A 23,753-nucleotide genomic window follows, 5' to 3' on the forward strand; every position below is an offset into this window, starting at 1 on the left:
TCTAACGTGCGAAAGAGGCCTTTCAGATGGTGATCCAACTCTGAGGTCGTCCAAGTCACTTTAGCGGATGAAAGAAGTGACCTCCTCGAAGCGTCCCTAGACTGGCGAAGTCTCCCTGAGCGGAAGAGGGAACTCTTCAGACCGACGTCCTCTCCTTGTCGTTGTACCACATGCCTGCCTTACCGCTAAGTCTTGAAGGCGGTAGAGCAAAAGAGGTCTTCCCTTGAGCTTTCCTTGACTCCATCCAGTCGTGGACCTTGCAAAAAGCTCTCTTAGTAGAAAGGGACTTCTTCTTCTTCACGAAACCCGTGGTCTTAATGGCTTTCGAAGACGAAAGTTGAGAAGGAGGAGAGCGGGGGGCAGAGGGTTGGAACGTATCTCCAAACGCGGTCCGAAGAAGGCAGGTAAAAACCTGGTAATCTGAAGAAGCAGACGTAGTCGGTTGTTCATCGTTAGCTTCCTCTGAAGCGCTGCTCACATCACCCTCTTCTGCAGGAGAGGTAGGCGGAACCACCGAAGGTAGAGGGAAAAGCCCTTTAGGTCCAAGCCTTAAACAAGAGCGTTGCTGAGACGACGAAGGCAACGCAACAGAGTGAGTCTCTTGTAACAACACAGCAGGTTGAGGAACTGAAGTAAAAGCTCCCTTTGAAGAAAAACGGCGCGCCTCTTGAAGGTGGGAAGAGTCTTGAAGATCGTCAAAACGATGCGCGCGCGAACGTCGGCGAGCGTCCACATCAGCGTCATCCGAGCGTCCACAGAAGCGTCCGGTAAGTCTTCACGTCTAGCGTCATGACGAGCGTCAACAGAAGCGTCCAGCAAGGCGTCACGCCTGGCGTCCTGACGAGCATCAAAAACAAGCATCCCGATAGGCGTCCAAACGAACTGTCCGAGACGTGGTTCGAAGGAAAAGAGTCCATCCTCATTTCTCGCGGTGCTCATGCTTAGCCAGCAAGAGAAGCGTCCTTCAAGGAAGAGTGAGAGACATCTCGTCGAGAAACTCGACTGCGCGAAGCAGCAGAGCGAATGTTGTGATCAGGCGACGGAGCATCACGCGGCGAAAAGAAGAAAGGGGAGCGTCCAGAGGAGCAGGAAAGCAGTCCTTGCTCTGAGAGCTACGATATGCTCCCTCTCGATGGAAGAACGTTTAGAAAAACGTTGCTAGTGCCCTCTAGATAGCCGCTGGGGAGCTGCACGAAATCTAGAGGGCGATGAAACAGGCGAAAGAGACGAGCGAGGAGAAGGAGAGGGAGACTGTCTGGTCCTCTTAACGGGCAGTCTGTCATCCTTCCTCCGACGACGAGGTTCCGCCTCTCTCTTTGACAGCAATAAAGCAAGTTGTTGCTGCATAGAGCGGATGATCTTCTCGGTAGGAGAAGACTCCCTCTCAGGAGAAGGGCTGATCCTGTGAGAAAGCGAGGGGCGAGGGGACGCCTTCTTCCATTCCACAGGAACTGCCACAGCGCGATCCCTGGAGCGACTGGGGCGCTCGAAAACGGCGTCATCATCGGACGACGTCTTAGTCCTCTTCTGCGGCGGGAAGGCTGCGAAGCTATCCTGGGAAGACTGCACATCAGGCGCAACAGGACGTAAAGCGTCCCGCTCATGAAAGCTCCTCTTCAATGGGCGAGAGTCCGACCGAGAACTCAACCCTTGCACGGCGAGGAAGCCTCGAAAGACGAGAAGCACTCCTTAAGGAGGCGTGCATGCGCACGCTCCTTGGCACCCTGGGAAGCGTCAACAGTAACTGCCGAAGGGACGTCAGATCGGTGGGGGTTCCCCGTAACCCTCCGGCTTTCGACATGCCCTCTCCCTGAAACCTGGGAGTCCAGCAGAGGTCCCACCCTAGAGGCGAAATAGGGCCGATCTGACGTCCCCTCCACAACACTAGGGGCACGATCACTGCACTTCACTGCACTCGGATCACTTTTGCCTTCCAAGGCGAGCACTTTAGATTCCAGATTACGTAATGACTCAAGAATCACAGAAAGGACATTACCTCCACAGACACTATTTCAGGGCCCGAAGGCGACACTACAGGGTTAGGAGTCGCAAATGCTACTGGAGGGTTAGTAGGAGAAAGATCAATGCCCTGACGTTTACTATCTGAAACACTCTTGGATGAAGACCTTTCTAATCTTATCGCGCTCCAACTTGCAACATAGGATTCATACGCCTTCCAACCAGAATCAGACAGACTTTCACACTCCTTGCAGCGATCATCAAACATACATACATGCCCTCTACAATTCTTGCATACAGTGTGTGGTCTACCGATGCTTTCGGTAGTCTCACCCTACATTCATCCTTACAACAACCCTGGTGCTAGCCGAACTAGACCCAGACATCTTAGTTTAAGGAACAATCAAGCCAAATTCTAATTCAGTCCACAAATAACGTGTGCCTACCCACAGATCCAAAGTCAGAAAAACCAAAAAATCAATCAGGATACTTAAGTAGCCAACCAAAAGTTTCGAAAAATCCAAAGACGGAGGTACTGAAAACAAATGTTTGCAGTACCGGCGACAGAGAAAATCTGAATAGAAAATGGGAATGGTTCCTGATACCCGCCTCCCGCCGGCGGGAATGGGTACTAACCACCTGACTCCCACGACGTGTTTCGTAAGTTTTGAAATTCTGTCGGACTTCGGAGAATACAGCTATATATATATATCTGACAGGTAAGCTTCATGCACAAAATACAAATTTATTCAATAGCTAGCTTGTAAAAAATACTTGATTACAAAAAACTTGACTGACAACTAAGCAGCATACCTACTATGGGTTTCAGAGACAGTGCAAGCACGCTTTTTTTGGCAAAAATTTCTGTAACGAACACTCTTTTGCTATAGTATATTCGCCCCAGTGCCATTAATTTGATAACGGGTCTACCCTCGTGAATCACTAATCGTAAAGAATAACGACACTTGTCCTTGTACCAAGAGACAAAAACTCCATTATGCAGAAATGGATACGAACACGCGTATAAAGCTCCACCTACCCACCCACCCCCTTCCCTTCTTTTTCCTTCGCCTTCCTTTCTCTCTCTCTCTCTCTCTGTTGCCATTCGGTATGTGTTGACCCTCCTAACTGGGTATAAGACTACAACACAAAGCGTTGAAATTGGTGAAATTAGGCTATGTATTGGAAGTATATATACATAAATATTAAAGCAATTTTATCATTATTGCATTACTATGACAACTAGAATTCATGGAAACAGTTTATAATAATGAAACATCGTATGTGTGAAGCCTCACTAATGTGGCAACCATGATTTTGCCATTCTTAGCATGCAAACATTAAAGGTAACATTTATTTCTGGCATACGGTTATTAAAGAAATTCAAAATACTAATATAGACTAATATCAATGAAAAGTGCTAGCAAAAACAAACAAGCAAAAAAAAAATGTATATAAATTCACTTATCCGTAGTCGTTCCTCTATGGTTTTCGGCAGCCAGATGTACGAAAACGTTAGAAACATTTGATTGTATCTACTTTAGAAATATCTGTAATTTTTCGGGGTAATTTGGTTGCAAAAAAGGGATAATATACATGAATTAAATTAAAATTTTTAAATAACAAAGTAAATTTGCACTAAATAACGAGTAAAGTAAACAATTTAGGGAATAAAACTTTGCAGTTTCGTCGTCTGCAAAGTCAGGACGACACTTTATACTTAGTGTTTATGACACTTTAAATCGTTAATATGACACTTTTAATTGTTTATATGACACTTTTGTTTATATGACACCTGAAACTGTTTATAGGGTAAAACATCACGGAAGGCCAACCCTCATCACGGTGGACGGGTCTTATTCACTCGATATTTAATTGGTGAAACAAGAATACAATTGCAACTCTAAGCATACCATTTAAAAGATTGAAGTTTCGTCAACATAATGTGATATATGAAAGCCCCATACAAACTAAAATAAGCATGTGAGCTCTTCGTAAAATATGTTTTCAAGGCAGTTTTGAAATCCAATATGGCAGCTACGTTTTGCATGGAAGGTTCTGATCAGTGACGGCCACCATCTTTCCCCAGCCTTCCCAGCACTCATTTGAACAATGTTAGCGTATATATGTAACGTTTATTGATCTTACTCAAGATTGCAGTTGTAATCAGCACAATAAAACATCTTGTTGCCTATATTACTGAAAGTATGAAACTTTTTATTCCCGGGGTCATGGTTTGAACTGAATTCATTCTTACCTTGTAATCGGTGGTTTTTATCCTTACTGCCATCACAACTGAAACTCCACAGTGCTTATTTGATTGTTGTTATACACATTTTGGTCTCAGTTCACTCCACATTGCACTTTAAACCAGTTGCTGTTCCTGGTTCCTAAGCGCGCGCCACAAACACAGTTACGAACAGCAGACGACGAAACTGCAAAGTTTTATTCCCTAAATTGTTTACTTTACTCGTTATTTAGTGCAAATTTACTTTGTTATTTAAAAATTTTAATTTAATTCATGTATATTATCCCTTTTTTGCAACCAAATTACCCCAAAAAATTACAGATATTTCTAAAGTAGATACAATCAAATGTTTCTAACGTTTTCGTACATCTGGCTGCTGAAAACCATAGAGGAACTACTACGGATAAGTGCATAGAGGAACGACTACGGATAAGTTTTTTTTTTTTTTGCTTTTTTGTTTTTGCTATCACTTTCATGATATTAGTCTATATTAGTATTTTGAATTTCTTTTAATAACCGTATGCCAGAAATAAATGTAACCTTTAATGTTTGCATGCTTTAATGTTTGCATGCTAAGAATGGCAAAATCATCGTTGCCACATTAGTGGAGGCTTCACACATACGCCGTTTCATTATTATAAACTGTTTCCATGAATTCTAGTTGTCATAGTAATGCAATAATGATAAAATTGCTTTAATATTTATGTATCTATACTTCCAATACATAGCCTAATTTCACCAATTTCAACGTTTTGTGTGTAGTCTTATACCCAGTTTGGAGGGTCAACACATACCGAATGGCAACAGAGAGAGAGAGAGAGAGAGAGAGAAGAGAGAGAGAGAGAGAGAGAGAGAGGAACGAAGAAGAAAAGGGGTGGCGGTGGATGGGGGGGGAGAGGGTAGGTGGAGCTTTATACGCGTGTTAGTATACATTTCTGCATAATGGAGTTTTTGTCTCTTGGTACAAGGACAAGTGTCGTTATTCTTTACGATTAGTGATTCACGATACCCTTATAAATTACGGCACTTGGTGTATTGCACTATAGCAAAATCTCGTTCTGATACGAGTATTTGTTACAGAAATAGGTATTGCCCAAAAACGTGCTTGCACTGTCTCTGAAACCCATAGTGGGGGGTATGCTGCTTAGTTGTCAATCAAGTTTTTGGTAATCAAGTATTTTTTACAAGCTAGCTATTGAATAAATATGTTATTGTTATAATACAATTAAGTTTGTTCATACTTACCTGGCAGATATATATATAGCTGTATTTTCTGACGTCCGACAGAATTTCAAAACTCGCGGCACATGTAGTGGGCGGCCAGGTGGTAGTACCCATTCCCGCCGCTGGGAGGCGGATATCAGGAACCATTCCCGTTTTCTATTCATATTTATTCATGACCCTTGTCTCCTGAGGGGAGGAGGGTGGGCACTCTAATTATATATATCTGCCAGGTAAGTATGAACAAACTTAATTGTATTATAACAATAACATTTTGTTCATGAAACTTACCTGTCAGATATATATATAGCTGAATCCCACCTTCGGATGGTGGGTAGAGACAGAATAGGATTTTTAGGAAACTTAAATTAAATAAAAGATTAACTTATTGTTCCTTACCTGATAGCAAAGTAGACTCTGTGATTACTGTCACTTAAAGCCTGCTTATGCTTTTATCAGAGTTGCCAGCCAGGTTTGGACTGTAGTGCTGGTGCACTCTGGATGCTCTGTCAACGGGGACGTGACCACAATGTGACAAGATCATCTAGCCAAACATATGGCAGTAACACAGCAACCGACCACCACCTGACCACCACCTGACCAACTAACCAAAAAACCCCTGACATTAACACTAAGGAATGGGAGATTTCCACAGAAGATCTCACCATCAACCAAAAACACAATAAAACTAACCTAACTAAGCTAAGGGATAGGGAGAGAGCTACCTTCAGCCCCAAAACTGTGTCTGCCGAAATGTAAGGCCCCAAAGAACTACAGTTCTCGTAAATCGTTCTCACATCCCGGAGGTAATGGGAGAGGCGGAATACGGAATTGCTCCTCCAGAAGGTGGCTATCAAGAATATATTTGAGAGACATATTCCTTTGGAAGGCAAGGAGAAGTAGCTACGGCTCTGACCTCGTGAGCTTTCACTTTAAAGAGGCTCAAATCAGTCTTTTGGCAAGATGAATGAGCCTCTTTAATGACGTCCCTCAAGAAGAAGCAACAGCATTCTTCGACAACGGCAAATCTGGTCTCTTCACCGAGCACCAGAGATTACCTGAGGGACCTCTTATCTCTTTAGTCCTATTCACATAGAACTTGAGAGCCCTGACAGGGCACAGGGCTCTCTCTGGTTCTTGACCCACGAGACTCGATAGCCTTGATTTGCAAAGCTCTTTGGCCAAGGATTAGACGGGTTCTCGTTCTTAGCCAAGAAAGATGGGTTCAACGAGCAGACAGCGTTGTCTCCCTTGAAGCCCACTAGGCTACTGAACGTTTGGATTTCACTAACTCTCTTCGCCGTCCGCCAGAGAAGCTAGGAAAGCGTTTTTCTCGTCAAGTCCCTTAGAGAAGCTTCATGGAGAGGCTCAAAGGGACTTAGATCAGATGTTTCAAAACCACATCTAGATTCCATGAGGGCGGTCTGCCTGTGGAATCTTGGTTGTTTCGAACGACCTTAAGAGATCGTGCAGATCTTTCCTTATTGTCGGAGAGGTCCAGTCCTCTGTGGCGAAAAACGGCAGACAACATACTCCTATAACCCTTGATTGTAGGAACTGCCAATTTCTGCACATTTCTCAGATAGAGTAAGAAATCTGCTATCTGATTCACAGAGGTCGTGGAAGAGGAAATTCCTTCCTTTTTGCACCATGCCCTGAAGGAGGACAACTTAGACTGGTAGACAGCTCTTGAAGAGGCTCTTCGAGCATTAGCGATTGCTCTCGCAGCTGCCTTGAAAAGCCTCTCGCTCTGGCCAACTTTTCGATAGTCTGAAACGCAGTCAGAGCCAGAGCGGACGAGAGGTTTTGGTGAAACCTTTGAAGTGAGGCTGTCTGAGTAGATCTCTCCTCCAGGGCAACGTTCTTGGGAAGTCCACAAGGAATGTCATGACCTCTGTGAACCACTCTCTTGCTGGCCACATTGGGCAATCAGAGTCAACCTTGTCCCTTCTGAAGCTGCGAACTTCCTCATTACGTCCCCCATGATCTTGAATGGGGGAAAGGCGTAAAGATCCAGGTCTGTCCAGTTCCAGAGCAAACGCGTCCACTGCAATTGCCCCTGGATCCAGAACCGGGGAGCAATACAGAGGAAGCCTCTTCGTCCTTGATGTAGCGAACAGGTCTACTAGAGGACGTCCCACAATCTCCATAATTGTTGACAGACTTCCTGGTTGCCTGGTGCAAGGTCCATTCTGTTGGTAGAATCTGATTTCGTCGACTGAGAAGGTCCGCCCTGACATTCTGAACCCCTGCCACGAATCTTGTCAGGATCTTGATGCGCCTTGCGTCTGCCCATAGCAGAACTTCCTTCGCCAGGAGAAAAAGGGATCTGGAGCGAGTTCCTCCCTGATTCTTTAGATACGCAAGGGCTGTGGTACTGTCTGAGTTGACTTGAACAACCTTGCTTGACAGTTGTCTTCGAAGAACTGCAGCGACAGGAATATCGCTGCCAGGTTACCTTTACATTGATGTGCCAGGCTACCTGTTCCCCTCTCCAGGAGCCTGACACTTCCTCCCCCCCTAGTGTGCTCCCCAACCAGAAATGGAAGCGTCTGAGAACAACACTAGGTCGGGGCTCAGAAGATTTAAGGAGAAGCCCTCTCGTAACTTCTGAGGGTCGAGCCACCATCTTAAGTGGACTTTTACCTTGTTGGAGATCCTTAGGATCGCATTCAGGTCCTCTTTCGACGTCCATTCTTCCGCAAGGAAAAATTGAAGAGGCCTTAGGTGCAGTCTTCCCAGAGAGACAAACTTTTCTAGCGAGGAAATGGTGCCCAGCAGACTCATCCACTCCCTCACCGAACAAGCTTCTCTCTCTAGGAAGGCTGCGACTTTCTCTAACCCCAGTCGCTGACGTTCCTGGGATGGAAACGCCCGAAAAGTCACTGAATCCCCAGATACACAATGGACTGTGTCGGGGTCAGATGCGACTTTTCGGAGTTGACCAAATAGACCCAGAGACTTTGCTATGGCTAACGTAAACTGAAGGTCCTTCAGACACTTCTGCCTCGACGACGCTCTGATCAGCCAATCGTCGAGGTATAGGGATATCCTGATCCCTGACGAATGGAGCCACTTCGCTACATTCCTCATTATCATTGTGAAAACCATCGGGGCCGTGCTGAGACCGAAACAAAGGGCTCTGAATTGCCAAACCCTGTTGTCTAAGACGAATCTCAGGTACTTCCTTGAAAGAGGGTGGACGGGGACGTGGAAGTACGCGTCCTGCAGGTCCAGAGACACCATCCAGTCGCCAGGTCTCAAGGCTCCCAGCACCGACTGAGGCGTCTCCATTTTGAATTTGATCTTTTCTACAAAAGATTGAGCCTGCTCACATCCAGGACCGGGCGCCAACCTGACGACTGCTTCGGCACTAGGAAAATCCTGTTGTAGAAGCCCGGTGACTCCAGGTCCAAGACTTGTTCCACCGCTCTTTTTTCGACCATCTGGTCTAACAGATCGAAAAGAATACTTTTCTTCTCTCCCTGATAAGATGGAGAGAGGTCTCTGGGAGTTGATGTTAAGGGAGGAGGATGTAAAAAGGGGATCTTGTACCCCCGCTCTACTATCTTGAGAGTCCAAGGATCCGCCCCTCTCTGCCTCCAAGCCTCCGCAAAGAATTCCAGTTGGCACCGACTGGCGTCTGAAGGACGAGATCTTCATTTGCTGGTTTTGGGTTTGAATGAAGCTCTTCCTCTCGAAAAACCTCTCCCTCGAGGAGCTGCTCTCGAGGGGGGGTGCCCCCCCGCGAAAGGGTTTGACTTTTTTCGGGGGTTTGCTGAATGGTGAAGTGGAAGAACTGCTGGACGTCTTGAAGACTGTACCAAGAGGTCCTGGGTCGCCTTTTCTTGCAAACTCTTTGCAAGATCCTTTACCATAGTCTGGGGGAAGAGATGGTCCGAAAGAGGCGCAAAGAGCAATTCCGCTTTCTGAGCGGGAGATACCGACTTAGCGGTAAAATTGCAAAGAAGAGCTCTTTTCTTCAGGAAAGCAGTTCCAAAATGAGAAACTAGCTCCTCCGAACCATCCCTGACGGCCTTGTCCATACATGACAACACGCTGGACAGCTCCCTTAGACTGAGAGAATCAGGACTTCTAGACTGAAGGTCTAAAACTCCCAGACACCAGTCTAGGAAATTAAAAACATTTAGGGTGCGAAGCAGTCCCTTCAAGTGGTGGTCCGTCTCCACAGGAGTCCAGGACACCTTAGCAGACGATAAGAGAGACCTCCTCTGAGCGTCCACTAAACTAGAGAAATCACCCAGAGCGGACGAAGGAACCTTTACTCCCACGTCCTCCTTGGTTTCATACCAAATTCCTCCTTCCCGGCGAGTCTAGAGGGCGGATGGGCGAAAGTGGTCTTGCCCTGATCCTTCCTTCTAGACATAAAGTCTTGAAGCTTCTTAAAAGCCCTCTTGGTCGACAGTGATGTCTTCATCTCGACGAATTCAGGGGTCTTAACGGTCTTGGAAGACGAAAGTTGAGAGGGAGGAGACCTAGGGGCTGCCGGCTGGAACTTCTCCCGAAGGATGAACGTAACAGCCTGACAAGAACCTTGTAGTCCGAGACAGCTGAAGCTACTGGCTGTTCTTCTTCGACGGAACTCCCTGGACTACTAAGTTCCCCTTTCTCCCTAAGAGGAACTGGAAAACGTCCATCAGGAGAGGGAGTACGTCCAGCAGTCTCAATCCTGAACAATGACTTCCGTTGGTTGGAAGTACCCGCTACAGGTACGGAATCGCCCTTCCCGTTACGTCGATCCTTAGAAGGACGGACATCTTGAGGAAAGAGGAGCGTCCTTAGAAGCAACGGGAACTGTCTTAACAGACACGTCCCTACGAGAGGAAGCGCGAGCTTCCTGACGAGAGGCGCCAAAAGCGTCCTGCTTAGCCAAAGCAAGCGTCCTGCTGAGCGTCCTCAAAAGCGTCCTGCCTCGCTCGAAAAGCGTCCTGCTTGCGAACGGCGAGCGTCCTGAGGAGCGTCCTCAAAGGCGTCCTGTCGATAACTCAAGGCGTCCTGGCTCCGAACGCCGACGCCGAGCGTCCTCAAAAGCGCCTTGTAGAGAGCGCAAAAGCGTCCTGCTTAGCACGCCGAGCGTCCTGCCGAGCGTCCTCAACAGCTCCCTGCCGAGAGTGCAAAGCGTCCTGCTTCGAACGCCGAGCGTCCTGGCGAGCGTCCTCTCCTGAGAGAGCGAAAGATCTTACTCGGAGAACGAGAACGGTGACGATCCGGAGGAGGAGAGAGAGACGAGCGAGACGAGAGAGAATGAGGCTGCTTCGTCCTCTTGACGGGCAGCCGAACGTCCTTCCTACGCTTAGGCTCGACTGCTGCTGGGCGAGTCCTCTGAGCCATCAGCGACGTAACTCGGTCCTGAAGGGACACTAGGATATCCTTCGTAGGTGACGAAGGAGCATAAGAAGGGGCAGGACTGAGCCCTGCGAGAAGGCGAGGGGCGAGGGGGACGCCTCTTCCTTCTAGCAGGTACAGCTATCTGCCTCTCAGGTGAACACGCCTGTGCGTGGAAACCAACGTTCCTCGTCGGTAGAAAGCCTCCCTCTTCTGAGGAGGAAAGGCGTCATAAGCGTCCTCTGACGAGAGCGGAGACATAGGACGTGAAGCGTCCTCAAAGCGAAAGGTCCTTTTCAACGGACGCGAGTCTCCGAGCGCTCCACCCCTTGCGCGGGGAGGACGCTTCGGAGGACGAAAAGCAATCTTTCAGGACACGCGCTCGTGCGCGCTCCTTGGCAGCCTGGGATTTAGCAACAAGGAATGCCGAACAGGGACGCCAGATCGGTGGGGAAGTCCCCCGTAACCCTCTTGCGGCTTTCGACATACCCACTCCCTGAGTCCTGGGAGTCCGATAGAGGTCTAGGCCTAGAGGCATTATGGGGCCGATCTGACGCCCCCTCCACAACACTAGGGGCACTAACACAAACTTTCACAGGGCCAGTTTCTAGGGCCAAAACTTTAGATTCGAGAGCACGAATAGACTCCAGAATCAGAGAAAGGGTGTTACCTTCTCCAGACACAGCACTGGGGCCCGAAGGCAACAAAACAGGATTAGGTTTGAGCAAAATCTACTGGTGTTAGAGGAGGAGAAATGTTACTATCCTTACCTTTAGTAGAACTGCCCTTGGAGGAAGACCTCCTGACTCTATCTCGCTCCAATTTACGTCGATAGGTCTCATACATCTTCCATTTATCATCATCCAAATCCTTGCATTCATTGCACCGATCATCAACCATGCAAACATGTCCCCTGCAATCCATACAAACTGTGTGAGGATCAACTGAAGGTTTAAGAAGCCTCACCTTACATTCATTCCTCACACACACTCTGAAACTTCCAGTACTTGATCCCGACATCATGCACACAGAAAAGCCAATCCAAAATCAAAAACCAATCCACTATTACGCGCTGCCAATCCAACAATCCAGAAGTCGATACCAAAGTCAATCCAGATAATATTAAGCGAGATAATCAAAAAATCCTAGACGGAGGTACTGTAAACAGTTGTTTGCAGCACCGGCGACAGAAAAAATATGAATAGAAAATGGGAATGGTTCCTGATATCCGCCTCCCAGCGGCGGGAATGGGTACTACCCACCTGGCCGCCCCACTACGTGTGCCGCGAGTTTTGGAAATTCCCTGTCGGACGTCAGAAATACAGCTATATATATATCTGACAGGTAAGTTTTCATGAACAAATTGTATTTTTCTCAATCAAAACATATGCCCCTCAATGCTAACTTTCCTCTTTTAACGACTTTCTGGTCATTGCAAATTCTCCCATATTTCTTATGGTGCGAAAACAGAGGCCCAGGGACCGAAAACTATAGCGTCACACTACGGCGATAATACGGCAGTAAAACATCTTCATATATCCAAAAAGTAAATAATAAATATATATATATATATATATATATATATATATAATATATATATATGCGCATTACATTATAACCAATTACATGAAGAGCTGATAATCTGCATGAATAACTGGTAAACTGTTCTGCAAGAAAGTTGAGTAAAGCAATTATTTACAATAGGTACGAAAGTAAAGATGTCGTGACGTCATAATACAGGACTTAAAAGAACGTTTTTAATTCCAAAAAATAATTACTTAAATTTGAGTCAGAATAGTTATTTTTCAATAACGAATATTTTCAAAAGTTTTCAGATTGTTGTGATGAAGTGCCCCAGCGTCTGTGGGTACAAGCGTGTGCGGATTTATCACAGGAAATGGTTAGTTTAATGACAAAAGCGACTCCGTAAACATCGAGATGGCGTCAATCTTCTAAATACTTCGAGTTGTAAGTAAAAATGTTTGAACGCGTTTTGGTGAGATTTGCACTACGTTTGACACCGTTTTCACTACACTCTGTTTAAATCTTAAAATTTGGCCTTAATTTCTAACTTTGGAGAAAATACTTACTTCGAAAGGAGAGTAGAGGTCTTTAGCTCCGTTTCCCACCAACAACAAGTCGCAACTGATGCCCATCTCCGAGACTCCGATGTCAGGACGCGTTATAATGTACTTTTTGGGGATTGTCCACGCTGATCGTACATGGTCCACTCTGTACCCTGCGGTTTTTTACCCTATACTGCTTACCATAGTTCAACATTTCAGTATAAAAGCACTGCTAAAAAATCCAATGGCGAAATGGCGACACCCGTAGGCCAAAGGTTGAAAAGAGCGTGCGGTGAGAATAAATGCTGAAATTATTTTCACCGTGCGGTGAGAACATCCACTTCAATAAAGGAAAGAACAGCAAGCTGAATAGAATCTGCCCTCTACAAAGATAGGCCTACTTTTACTATTCACGACATGCCGGTCAGTGATGCATGCATATTATAGCTAGCTAAGTCCCCGTTGTTCAGTATTAGTCTAAAGCATACCACTCTACCTGTTGAATTTGGAAGCATTTTAGTCACATTGGCCTAGCTAACCTAATGGCCGGTTTCCTTTCTCTATAGCAGACCTCACTATTGCAAAACCCACAAATGGTAACCATGTTAGCTGCACATTCCACGTGATTGATAAATACTACTGTTCATGCAGTCATCGAAAGAGGTAAAAAAAGAAAAAAAAATCTACCTTCATTCGCCCATTTCATGGCCACCACCACTTTCTTCATCCAAGTAAAGCTCACGCGGCATCATCCAGCCCGATGACGGTGATCAGCCTTTACTAGGTCACATCTCAAGATAAACTGATGCTTGATCGCCATTCCCACCAGCCAGTCGGACGGACTCCCACTCCGTGGACTCCCTCCCCACAGTCGCGCAGGGTTGCCAAATAACTTGACATCCAAACCGCGGTGCAAAGCCTCAAAAGTCGCGGCAGTTGCTTCAAAAGTAGCCCAATTATAGCAACTTAGCCATCATTAAATTGGTACTAAAAACTATTGATATGATATTCTATAGAAACAAATTAGGGGGCCGGGGATCGAAATCAATCAACTAAGCTTTTGTAGAAGAGTATAATAACGAAAAACTTATATAATTGTTATTCAAAAATACAGAAAATAAAGCCGAATATTTTTTGCAAAATTAAATACTAGTTGAATGGTTAATACGGAATTGTTAGTACCACATAATACGCTTGCACCGTCTGTCCCAAGTCCAAGACATTGCTCAATACTTAATCCAACTTCACCCAAAAACTTGCAAATTGCATCAGTTAAAACCTGTAATTAATATTATTCCATTTAAATTTATATATAATTATTGCTGACTAATATGGTTCATAAGATCAATTTTTTAAAACATATTTGTGAAATATACCGAAGGGCTATATGTCCTTTCTAGATATAGACTAATTTTACAGTATAATAAATGGGCAATTAAAGATGGGGGAGATATGAAATCTCTGGATCACCAAAATCTAAGTATATAGTACCCTTTGCTTTAGGCACTCAAAAGAATTTCATAATATAGATTTATTTTACCTGGGCATTTGCAGAAATTTCTTCGATCACAACAAGTCCTAGAATGTAGAAACCATATGTTTGTTTGCTTGTTTCACTACAGTATCTAACCACAATGCACAATTGTTTATTTGTAGTTATATCGGTGGCTTCGTCAATAATCAAAGAGTAAGGATTGCATCCAATATCTGTAATTAGCTGGTTTTTCATTTTGGGACCTAAAACATTTTTTATTAAGTTGGTACATTTTGTGCGGTGAAGTTGCAGATCGCGTATTGTGTTTTTATTACAAGTACAGCCTTTTGCACAGTCCTTCATTACTTCACCAATATGATCAGTAGAATTGATTGATGTATGACAAGCAATGCATAGTGAAAGTTTCAAATCTGTAACTTTTTTATTGTGATCTGTTTGCTTGATTTGCTGAGAAGATGTACTAGCAAAAAATCTCGTAACATTACTTTCTCTTGCTTTTATATATGCTTTATGTGTACCAGTATTAGAATGCTTGACTAAATCTGAATGGTGGGCTCTTATAACCGTATTACAAAACCGACGCCTAGCTTTTGTTTCATCTCCAGGAACACTTCTAATCCAATCTTTCAAAAGTTCCTCGCTCTCCCATTTTGGGTTATAATGTTTTTTATATACACTCCAATTACACTTCTTTGGCATTTTGAACTAAGTCAACCTTCTCACTGAGTGGTAAAGATAAAACTGATGTCTAACTCGTGAAAGCAGTGAAGTCTTAAAGTCTTAACTGGCAAACGCCATATAGTCTGGTCTATAAGGAGTAAGTCAGGCGTCAGCCTGTCTGGTATACCAACTTACAGTTTTTCATCATTATGGTTTAAACTGTCTGTGAACTATTGAAATTTGAAATAGAATAATCGATCTACATTTCTGCTTTGAAATTATTATAAAAGAAATTGCATTTGTAGAGACCATTTAAACAATTTATTGGAGCCGCGGTTTATTTCTTCCAGAGTAGCCCAATTTTAGGCAAGTAGCGGTACCCTTTTATTAACCCGCGGCAAGGTGTTCAAAAGTATTGCCCAATTGGGTAAACCGCGGGTTTGGCAACACTGCAGTCGCGCGGCCGCGCCTCCCTTCCAGGCCTGCCTGACTGCCCGGCCTCGGAGGCCGTTCCCCCACCCCCCCACACACCCCCGTTAAGAGGCAAGAGACTCAGCAGGTATAGTAAGTAACAGGGAATGATTGGAGTAACTTGCACTTAAAATTTTAAGTATACATGACTAAACTAAATTAAGTTTTGCCTATTATCATGGTTTTTCGGACTAAATCTGAAGACGTAGTCAAAGCCAATCAATCGAAAACACTGTGTGATAGGGAAGCTGTGTGTCACTTATCCCCTCCCCCAAACTCTCTCTCTCTCTCTCTCTCTCTCTCTCTCAAATTCTTGCCAGTACTCACGGGTTAATTTAGACCTTATAGAACCGCTGTGTTACCTCGTTTCTACAAGTTACTTGCGTAACCGTAAAGTATGAACGCAATGGAAGTTTATCAGATAAATTTATAGTCACCATCCATAAAACTGAAACACAGGAAAAATTAAATAAAATGGAGGGAATTGAAACGCATTTGATGAATTTAAAGTTTAAATTAATTTAACTAAAGTTTAACATATCAAAGAGTAATACCAGTGACAAATGAAATCAATCAATGGCACTCAAATGAAACAAATCACAACAGAAGTCAAAGAATCAGGGCAATCGCCCTTTCTAAATCCTCACACACATCACTACACAACACTAGATGACAGACAGGTCACCTCAAAGTTGAGCCAAGAAGCTGTAGTACGTTTCCGTCCTGCATTCGGTTTTGTTGGAGAAAAGAGACAAGTTTTACAATTACCACGAATGTAGAACTAACTTACAAGGTTTTCATGAACATAAAACATTTCATAATAATTATCCAGTTCGTTCTGAATATAATACAGATACTACGTACCTACATGCTAGAAGAGAACAAAATCTGATAAAATAATGTTAAGAGTGTCATTCTCGAGTAGATGTGCTTCCTTCACCTTTATTATGTCATGCAATATACACGTAAATATTTTTACAAAACACATGGGCCATGCGAATGAATACATTTGGTTTTCACATGAATAAAATACAGCAACAGTCCCTGTCTGTCGATTACCTGACAGACGGCAATACGCAGTGAAAATCAACTCAATTTCTATGAGACAGATACTAATAATATAATTACAATAAGAGATAGATGACACGAAAAAATGAATACACAAAACATTAGAGAATAAAAGCGTAATGAGAGGAATTCCTCACACTACTATCTCTCTCTCTCTCTCTCTCTCTCTCTCTCTCTCTCGCAGGAGCCACCGAGAGAGACGTTATAGTATAGTCTTTGGAAGCGATTTTAATTTTTGTATCCATAATATCAAGTATTGTTTTATACGTCGACATCAATTAAGAGGTCACGTATGTATACGCCTTTAGGCCTATGTATCAAATTTGCTTCCCTGGGTGTCTGGAGGGAGCTCACATCGGCCCCACCCCCCGCCCTTCCCCACTCCCAACACTGATACCAAATCCATCACCGCTATCCCTTGAAAAAGAGCGGAAAATGAACACTAGCAAACATTGTTTGCAAACTGTTTGCAAACAATTTTTTCCGTATAATGGTTCCCATCCAGAATGGAAAGCATTTAGTGTTTCTGTGTATATGTATAGATATACACACATTATAACTAAAGTTTATAAACAATTGAATGACTACAGTGACGGCATCTTAGCTTCAGCCCTACTTTTTTTACCTTGTTTTACGTACATCATCTTTAGCGTCTCTAGTCTGATCACATTCCTGCAAGCAATCTGGTTGAACCTCTTTAGTTTTAGTCTTTTATATATATGGACTAACATTCCATATTTTTATTATGTAAACACTTACATATGTATTTGTTTATATATTCATATATATGCATGCATATATGTATATATAAACATGTACATTGTATGTATGTTATATATATGTAAAGTATATATGTATGTGTATAGTATATACAGGGTGCAACACGAGTTTAGGCAACAAATATTGTGGGAAATGAAAGAAAAAGTTATTCTGAGCAGAAAATCTTCGAGAACATTTTTAGGCTTCGTTGGTGAGGGAAATTTTTGAAATAACCCTTATATCAATCTATCGCTGCTTTCATGCGAAAGAGGGTGGTAAAAGGAGGTCGGTGCATCCTGGGATGTTTGGGGGTTGGGGGTTAGGGGGAAGATGGAGCGAATAGGCCGATGTGGATAAATAATCCCCAATCAAATGCATGATTTAGAAATGAAAAAAGTGCATGCATCGTTGAATCCCTATTCCTCCCTATAAATGGCATTTATCGGACACTGATAAGAAAGGTGGTCGAAACATGGAACGCCTAAAGGAAAAACTAGAAAAGAAGAAAAACGTAAGGAATACCGGATCGACCCTGACGAAATTCCGTTGACGACCTACAGCACGATGAATATTGGACAGCTGCTTAGTAATACCAGCGTGCCAGAAAGGACACTTCTTAAGGAAAAGTGAAATTTTGTACAAAATCAAATCTTGTGAATTCTGCCATTATTTTAAATAAAACATGTTTGAAAGAAGGTCTGTTTCCAGCATACAACAACAACAACAACAACAACAACAATAATAATAATAATAATAATAATAGAACAGAGGAATGGCACAACAAACCAATGCACGGACAATACAAGACACAGAATGAAGAACTAGCCAGCGATGACACGTGGCAATGGCTACAGATGGGAGAGCTCAAGAAGGAAACTGAAGGAATGATAACAGCGGCACAAGATCAGGCCCTAAGAACCAGATATGTTCAAAGAACGATAGATGAGGAAATAACATCTCTCCCATATGTAGGAAGTGCAATACGAAAAAATGAAACCATTAACCACATAGCAAGCGAATTCCGGCACTTGCACAGAACCAGTACAAAAAGAGGCATGATTCAGTGGCAAAAAGCCCTCCACTGGAGCCTGTGCAAGAAACACCAGCTACCTTGCAGTAATAAGTGGTACGAACACCAACCTGAAGGAGTGATAGAAAACGATCAGGCAAAGATCCTCTGGGTACTATGGTATCAGAACAAGATAGGGTGATACGTGCAAATAGACCAGACGTGACGTTGATTGACAAAATCAAGAAGAAAGTATCACTCATGATGTCGCAATACCATGGGGACAACAGGAGTTGAAAGAGAACGAAAGGGAAAAAATGGATAAGTATCAAGATCTGAAAATAGAAATAAGAAGGATATGGGATATGCCAGTGGAAATTGTACCCATAATCATAGGAGCACTAGGCACGATCCCAAGATCCTTGAAGAGGAATCTGGAAAAACTAGAGGCTGAAGTAGCTCCAGGACTCATGCAGAAGAGTGTGATCCTAGAAACGGCGCACATAGTAAGAAAAGTGATGCACTCCTAAGGAGGCAGGATGCAACCCGGAAACCCAACACTATAAAATACCATCTAGTCGAATTAGAGGACTGTGATAGAGCAAAAAAAAAAAATTATTATAATAATAATAGTCAGTAAACATCAGGGGAAATATTGACGGTTCATTTGGCTAAATATGATTTCATAAAGGCATAAATAATAAAATGCGCCCCTGTTCGTTTTATAGGTTAATGCTTCATATGAAACTTGGTTTTCTTTGATTTCCCCCCATAAATGAGTTGATATCTGAAACGTAGGTTAAGAATTGGAATGACTTTAGTTATTATATAAATAATTCAAGAAATTCATCTCGACAAGTGGATTTTCAAACACTGTGATCATTTTGTTTTCTTCAGTTTTTAGAGTTTCCTCCCAATTCCCAACAGATGGCAGCGTATTAGTCTCCTCGTAAGTGTCACAGCAGCGTTTCTAAATTCCCTCCCGTCACCCCCACCCCCCGCCCCCTACCCTCCCGAGCCGGTTCCAGGAAAACTGACTTCTGAGCAGGAGAAAATATTCCTGTCAGTCAGTTTCTCTGTGTAGTTCGTGGTGTGTTCAGGTGTCGAGTCTAAAGAGGGGTTATTTATACAAGAAGCAGTCCGCACGGACCTATAACGGAACGTAACCGCGGTATCGACATCCGCTAGTTATTGGGCGTCCAATGTATTTCGCCGTGTTTAGCACTGGCCCCCGGCGGGTTAATTACAGTCGTCCGAATAAGTAATTTAAAATTCTTGTTCAGTAGGTAAAACTGCATAGAAAAACCACAACTGCCATAGTCTAGCCGCCCCCCGCGGATAAGTACCCAAGATCTACCTAAAGAGGTTGGAGGGGTGAGTGAATAGGGTCTTAAGTGTTTTATTGATATATTTAACTTAGTGTTTTAAATGTGCCAATAAAGAAGTATTTTGAAGTATTTTTGTGATGGCTTTCGTTTCTATTAAGATTTTTTGCTCTTCTGGGGGATGTTAGATTTTATCGGAAATAAAACTTAAATTTGCTTGAAACCGTGAGATAATTTGTCTTTTATGTATCTTTATGACAGATGTACAGTAACATTCAGATTAAAGCAGGTAGTTATAATTTGTCAATTTAAGTTCTTAGTGACAAGGATATAAGTCAGGTGAAGATATCTTGTTTTTTCGTAGTTTCTTTTGACCATTTGACCATTTTAATTTCAATGGCTTCGTGTAATGATGGATGTGGTCATCATAGATGAATTGAATGCTAAAGTGAAGTGTTCAAAAGTGTAGTGTTTTGAAGTAATATTTAACTTCGTAGAAACTATTTGAAAGATTTCATTTTTTTTTTGTATTACTATGCTGTTATATTCGCTGTTTATTTTTTTTAAGATTTTAAGAAATCTCTAACTTCTATTGCTTTAATAAAATTTTATTTAAAGTTATTGAATTTCATTCAGTATAAACTTCAGACACTTATTCTTTCTATATACAATGGTAGGAATGTTTTTTTTACATAAATGCTATATTCTGGCGTAAATAAGATTTTTATTAAATTTAATGCTGTATAACTAGGTATTTAATACTTGTTCTTAAAATTTATCTTTTAAAAAATAGTTTTTAATAAGACTATTGTTTATATAAGTCTCAGACTTCAATGGTTAATTAAATCAGTTTGTTAAATATGAATGTGTTGGTATTTAATATGGACTTAATGTATTAAACTTGATGGTGCTTGGTTTTAATAAATGGTTTTAATCTGTTAAATCAATACGTAAGCAAACCTCTCGCCCCTTAATGAGTGAAAATTGAATTTTCCAGGGACTCTGTCAGTTCTGGAAACTTTTCTGAATTGGAGCGATGAGTTTCAGGGACCTGCGGTATTATTTCATTTATGGACATTAATAATGTAGCGTATTTTAACTTAGTTCACTATGTTAAGGAAGTGATAAAAACACTTCTTCTCAATACATTATTGTCGCTAATGCATACTTACAGAGAAAAAAAATTATTAAGTTTTACCTCGAATTTTTCCTAAGTCGGGAGAGGTGTTTCCTCTACGGTAATGTTTACTTTTAATGAGCCCTCTAACTTACTTTCTTACGCAAACAAGCATTCCAGTTACTCATTATTGGCTGACAGGTGTGACATCGTTATGACGTCATGGGTTTCATAACCAATTACGAACGACTTTTTGTCGAAAACTAAGTTTCACTAGCATTTCAGCGGAGTAAAAAAGTTACCTGTCTAGTGTCCACTGGTATCCTTGCTTGACTGAATACTCTAATAATGAAGCAAAAAACGGCATTTGTATCCTGTACCTATGGCAGAGGCAGTGCTGGCCCTTCTGGCATTAATTTTGACAGACCTTAGATTTCCTACCGATTGTTTGCAGTGCAATGTGGTCGTCGGGTACCTGGCCACTTCCTACTTTAAGTTGCATGTCAGGGAACCTGCAACGGCTTTCACGTTTTTTCTCAAAGCAGCAGCACATCTTTATCAAAACAACAGTTTAAGGTAAGCTTCATTAATTTATAGAGTATATTATAATGGTGGTAGTATAACGATGTATACAGCAGTACCATCACTTTGGATTTGGTTTGATGGATGTTATTAGTGGCCTTAAGGGGGGGTCGCACGGGGGGGGGGCGGAGGCCCACACTAGGCCTAGGTAAGGGTACAGGGCCCTAGGTAAGGTTAGGTGGGGTTGTATTAAGTCGGTAGTGCCCCGAAATCACTTCTCCTCCTCCCCCCACCCAAAAAAAAACCCCGCTTCCTACTGGGATCCCCCATAATTGAAGTAGTAGGTTTATGCTTAGATCTTGTGTGTAAGAGCAACTCTTAGTTCTTTTTTATTCATTTCCTCATGTTTCTATGCGATGTGCAACACCAATCTGGTCGTTTGTTGCAGTTTTTCGTCGTTAATACTTGAAAAAAGGGTGCGGCCTTCTCCTGGACATTTACCTTTTTCTGGAAAAACTAGTTTTTTTAACTCCAATTACATAGTAAATCTCTAAATCGGATGGTTTGCAGTCAAAATAAATAAAGTAAATCCGTTGGAAACTACATTATTTCTGATGCAACAAAATATACTTTTATCCCAGTCTTGCCCATAATGGTTTAAAACTGTAATTTTACCCTGGTCATATAGTGCATTTGTATGCCATTTTCTCATATAAAAAATTCTTGGCTCGGGTTTTCCCATTTTCCAGTGTTTTTATTTATTTCGAATTCAGTGTCTACCTGTATACCGGTCCCATTTTTATTTTTAATGTTTGAGTGTTATATTTAGGTTTTTTTCCTCCATTTTGCCCTGTTTTTACCTACTGTCTCCCCCACCCAGAACCCCGCTTCCCAAGGAGGTTCCCCCAGATTGTCATCTATAGGGGGAGGGTGGTGGAAGGATAAGTATTCATTTGCGATGGAAATAACTCAAAATCATTCAAAATCACATCATAATACAACAAGAACCTATATTTTATGGTGAAAGCAATTAATGTCCATAAGTAAAATAATAATTTGAGGGTCAGTGCTTTTATATCTTACATTAAAAGTTCAATGCGCAATGTAAGTGTGGGTAGTAGTTAAAATTACTCAATTTTAAATTTTTTTATAATTACTAACAAAGGTTTGTTTTAAGAATGGGACTAGGTTGTGTTAGTTAAAGAAACTTGTTTGATTAATATAAGCGGTTAGTTAATATTTTAAGTTGAAAAGTGACACATTGCTGTTTCTTTTACTGACCGTTAAGTTTTAACAAATAAATTTAGAATTTGCCTAATTATGGAGAGCTGTGAGTGTCAAATAGTTGTAAAGTTTCTGAATGTCAGTTTTGTGTCTCAACGTTAGTTTTAGACCTACTGAATAGACCTACTGATCTGACTGCTTAACTTTTTGTTTTTTTGTTTTTTCTGTAAGCTAAATTTTAGACCTAATGTAATATCTAGCTGCAAAGTTTTAGACCAAATATAAATAAAAGAATTTAAGATAAGACTAAATGAAAATATTTAATTTTCAGGAAGTTTAATTCGATGTGACCGCTTGGTTCTGAACGCTGTAATACTGAGGTTTGATAACTATTCTTGACTTTTTAACTCTGGCCATGAAGGATCATTCTTCAGGATTTCTACTACTTTGAATTTGTGACAGATTATAAAGGTTCGTGTCCCTCGTGCTGACTGAGATTTGGTGGGCTCTTGCAAACTGATCTGTTAACTAAGGTTTCTTTCTGGACTTTCACAAGAATATATACTGTCATTCAGAGGTTAATTTTCTAAAGTGTAGCGTTTGGAAATTTTAGTTACGTACTTGCACTTAACGCTACAACTTTAGTTATAGATTACTGTACCAAAATTTTTTCTTTACAAATTTTTTTATAATACACCTGTATTACTCTTATTGGCTTAGCATCGTTTAAGTGTAGTATTTTTTAAGTGTCTATTACGAGGTATCTTAACAAATTCGAGTTATCTTGGTCTCATAGGAAAATACTCTCATTGATTTTTGTATTTCTTAGCATATACTAGTGTAGTCTTATTTCTTTACTAAGGTTTTTAAATATATGTACTTTGAAAAACCAGATTTTGTCGAAATCTGGCGTGCAAAACGCTGTTTTCATCTTTAAATATTCTCCTTAGTAAAATTAGTTTAGAAAGTATGTAATCATGTACTATTTTCTGGTTCTGACTGAAGATTGTCACAAAATCTGACTGAAGATTGTCACAAAATCTGACTGAAGATTGTCACAAAATCTGACTGAAGATTGTCACAAAATCTGACTGAAGATTGTCACAAAATCTGACTGAAGATTGTCACAAAATCTGACTGAAGGTTGTCACAAAATCTGACTGAAGATTGTCACAAAATCTGACTGAAGATTGTCACAAAATCTGACTGAAGATTGTCACAAAATCTGACTGAAGATTGTCACAAAATCTGACTGATTATTCA

This window comes from Macrobrachium nipponense, chromosome 2, assembly GCF_015104395.2.
Source record: "Macrobrachium nipponense isolate FS-2020 chromosome 2, ASM1510439v2, whole genome shotgun sequence".
Taxonomy (NCBI): domain Eukaryota; kingdom Metazoa; phylum Arthropoda; class Malacostraca; order Decapoda; family Palaemonidae; genus Macrobrachium; species Macrobrachium nipponense.